The sequence below is a fragment of the Lucilia sericata genome, unplaced genomic scaffold, assembly GCF_015586225.1.
Source record: "Lucilia sericata isolate MDLA Ls3-8-SP2 unplaced genomic scaffold, ASM1558622v1 Contig000025F_arrow, whole genome shotgun sequence".
Lineage (NCBI taxonomy): Eukaryota > Metazoa > Arthropoda > Insecta > Diptera > Calliphoridae > Lucilia > Lucilia sericata.
Genome location: NW_023994063.1, coordinates 1035659 through 1040399, shown reverse-complemented (window position 1 = coordinate 1040399; position 4741 = coordinate 1035659).

The following is a 4741-nucleotide window of genomic DNA, read 5'->3' as shown; positions in this document are numbered from 1 at the left end:
CTAGCTTATTCTAAAAATCCCTGTTTAGACAATTTCCATAGGCTTTAAAACAATTCCATAATATTTTAGACGCAAATTAATTATTGTAATTGGGATATAATCTTAAGATTGATAAAATTTTATCCAATAAATTTTACAAATTACATTTTTTAATTAATCAGGAATATTAAAAAAGTTTAACCAAAGGTCCATTAGAAATATTTTTAAAATTTATATGGGCTGTCGTAATCTTTGAATACAAAGCAAATAAAAGTATTCGAAATCGGTTTTTAAAAAGTAAAAAAACCGGGAAATTCGATATTCAAAAAGTTAACATTTAGAAAAAACCGACACTGGAAAAGCACAAAAAACCGGTTGAAAAACCGAGTCGATCACCCTAATAACCCGGGTATGTTTTTCATATTCGATGTGATATATCTAGAGATCTATATATCTTAACGACTTGAAATTTGGGGTATTATTTCAGAGTAGTGTTTTGTATAAATGTTTTATAACGCAAAAAGTTGGCCTTTAAGGTGGAAGTACACAACACGCGTTGTAACCGGCAACGACTTATAGGCTTCTGTCAAAAAAGCTGAAATAGTGCATTTTCATTTAACAAGTTACACATTGTAGTTTGTAACGCGTCTGCCGCGAAAAGTTCAGAGTTATATTTTGTTTTGTGTAGAATAAGAATAAACAAAAATTAAATAAATTTCTCCCACAATTGAAGAAAAATATTAAAAAAAAATACAAAAACTTAAAATTTTTAAAACAGTAATATTCCTAAAAATAAGGTCAAAATGACGCGTGGTGTGTAACTTGCTGTTTATTAAGCGTGAAAAGTGTGAAAAGCGTGAAACGCGTTGCCGTCTCAACGCGTGTTGTCTATTTCCACCTTTATGTCAATATCCGGATATGTTTTTTATTTTATAAACTGCAATTTACACACCGCGCGTCATTTTGATCTTTTAATGTTTTTTAAGACTATTACTGTTTAAAAAATCAAAATTTTAATTTTTTGTTTATATTTTTAATAATTTTCTTTATTGTTGGTGAAATTCATTTCATTTTAGTTTATTCTTATTCTACACAAAACAAAATACAACCCTGAATAGCTTCCGACGCGTCAAAAGTTGAAAGTTGTTAAATAAAAATATAATATTTCAACTTTTTTGACAGAAGCCTATAACCCGTTGCCGCGTACAACGCGTGTTGTGTACTTCCACTTTTTGAAAAGCGTCAAACACGTTTAAAATTGTACCTGTTTATTTTTTAAACAAAAACTATTAAAATTCTCTGATTTAATACATTATCTATCTAAATGTACATATATACAATTCTAACGTTACACACTGTCTAATTCATCATCGCACAGCCTAAACGGATAACGGACAGCAGGTTGGTCTCTCAACAAATAGATCCACTAAGGTGGAATTTTTGGAAATTCGAAATCCGAATTTGCCCGTTATTACCCTTTTAATAACGGTCAAATTCGGTAACCTCATACCTCCTAAACTAGAAAAGATAAAAAAACAGTTTAGGCCGGATGGTTAAATTGACTAAAATTTTTATTCATTATAACTAATTGAGGTAGTTAATTTGAATAATTTTTTAGTTGTTTTTGAAGAAATTTTGTCAATTTACTTAATGAATTTAGTTCTCATTGATATTTTTATTCATAACCCCATGTCTATATTAGACATATATTTATTATGCTAAACGTCAAATTGTTGTCATGACAAAAAATTAGCAGGTACAGACAGCATTTATTAGTGTTTTAGTGTCGTTATGACAGTTTGTCCAAACAATTGTTAGACGTTAAACTTTTTGTTCACGATACCAAAAGACTATGTAAAAAAAATACCAATACAACGACCATCTGAAAACAAATAATAGTCAAATTATTTTTTAAGTTATTTTTGGATAAAATATTTAAACACTTACTTTCACTTATGTTATCCATTTGTTTCATATTTTGTTAAATTTGTACAAAATTGGTCCTATATGCGATCTGCAAACACGGAATCAGTTTTTAACAGAAAGTTTCAAAATAATGAAAACACTCTGCTTTTGGATATAATTGATGAAAATCCATATCTATACAAGAAATAAACAAATAGGCAACGACAATAAATGTATACATTTTTGTTGAGATTTAATGAATAACTTACCATTTATTTAATATGTCAGAAGTACAATTGAATAAAATAAAATTGTTAAATTTAACGAAATTTCTTCACTTCTACAGGACATTATATATTTATACATACCTTTAGTTATATTGAAGAAATTTCTTCAATATTAACAATATTAACTTTTTATACTGTGACCATTTATTTAATATGTCAGAAGTACAATTGAATAAAATAAAATTGTTAAATTTAACGAAATTTCTTCACTTCTACAGGACATTATATATTTATACATACCTTTAGTTATATTGAAGAAATTTCTTCAATATTAACAAAGTGATTTAATTAAAATTAACGAAATTTCTTTAAAGCTACAGCCCTTTTTATTCATATCAACGATATATCCTTCAAATTAACTAGCTTCAATGTATTTTAGATGTATTTGAATAATTGCGATTTTACTATTTTACCACTGTTTAACTAAATTTCTGTTGATTAAACAAAATTTTGCATATAAATATAAAGAAATTTATTCAAATCAACAGATTAATAAAAATAAATTACTAAATATGAAGAAAATTCGTTTATATGAATAAAATTTCTGTAGATTTGAATAAAAATCCTGTAGATTTAACTATTTTTTTGTTAATGCCATGTTTCCACTGAGGCGTTTTTAACAAATCTAGTTGATTTGGGCAAAACTAGTTGAAATCATGAAGATTTGCCATAAAGATTTGACAAATCCAAATCTACTTAATCTACTAGATTTGATTTAAAATATGTCGAAAATGTATTTTTCGAACAAGATTTGCTTATACTACACTGCTTTGTGTCTAGGATAAGCAAATATAACTATAGGCTATCCATTCAAGTTGAATGTTTTCACGATAAAGTGACTTTTCATTTCGAAATAAAAAGAAAATAAATTTTTATTTTAAAATTAGTGGCATTTAATAAACAAATTTATACTTTTACAACTGTAATTTTGTATTTTTAATGTTTAAATTTGAAAGAAATTAACATTACTGTCGTTATATCAAAATAAAATGACGAGATTTGTTCGAAAATTCGAATATCTAAAACGAGTAAGCTCAGTGGAAACACCTTGAAGAGGTTTAAGCAAATCTAGTAGATTTCAAGCCAGTGGAAACATAGTATAAGGGTTTACTAAAATTTTCGTTAATATTACTTACGATATTTTTTTCTGTGTATTTGGTACACTAAGGGCCAATCTTTAGGTGAAAGATTAGCGATTAAATTAAAATTAATCCTCGAAAGATGTTTTTGAGTACTCAATTAGTTAATTTTGTTTGCAAGTTTAAGCGCCCAATGGAGGTGGTTTAATCTTAAGCACGAAATGCAAAAGTATAAACAGCTGATGCAAAAAAATTAATAAAATTTTTATAAATATAAACATTAAAATGTTCTATTTGTTGATTAGTATAAATTATGGACACTTCAAAATACATTTTTTTGTTTTTAATTTAAGTTTTCATTTTCATGAAATTTAATATGAAAATTATTAAATTTACAATTGTCTTCTTCTTTTTTATAAAATATGCATTGTTTTGATAACAAACAGTGACATTTCCTGTTGTTTTGTATGGCAACACTGCGAAGTTTAATCTTGTACTCAAAAACATCAAAGGGGATTAACATAAGATTAAATTTACTTTTAGATTAACTAATCTGATTATTAATTGGCATTTGATTACCATCTCAAAAACCCGCTCTAAAGGCCAAATAGACTACACAAGCGGCTTGACAAACATATCAATATTTTACGTTTGTGCAAGCCTGTTGTGTAGTGTATGAGGGTGTTTCGTGTTTGTACAAATGCTTGCTGTTCGTTTGTACAAAAATTAAAAAAAAATTGATTTTTACACAAACATTTTGAATTTTTGTCAAACCGTTTGTATTGTTTATATTCATTAACAACAAAATTTTCACAAAATTTCCATTTCTAAGAAAAATTGACATCTGTATCTTTGCAAGTGCATTCAGAAATATTTTAAAGTTAGAGACATTACATATTGCTAAATTTACAAAAATTTTGAAATAATTTTTAGCATTTCTGTTTATCTTAATACCACGGAACTTAATTTTTTACCCTACTCCACTATACTACGTTTGAGTATACTAATCGGTTAAGAATCATTTTCTGAATCGATTAAGCCATGTAAGTCTGACCGTCTGGTAGAGGTTGAAATTTTCAAAACAATAAGCACGTATGCTTTTTTTATCCAATGACAAAACCTTTTAAAAATGGTTAAAGTCCGTCCTTTATTTTACCTAGCCCCCATACATATACAAATGTATAAAGCCTTTCTCAGAAAATTAGTTTAAATATATCGGAACCAAGGTTCAATTCAACATAAATGCTTTATTACGAAAAATAAATCAAATTTTATACTCATATGGTCAACCACGGCAGATTATACTTTCTTACTTGTTATAAATTACAATGAATTTCAGTTACAAATTAATATGAATTGTTCATAAAAACACTTAAAAAATTTTAGCTTTTTTTTTGGCATTTTAAAATCAATTTAGCATTTTTTCTAGCATTATTTTGGATGGGATTTAGCCGCAACATTTTTTGAGACCTGGTCACACTGATTTCAGTT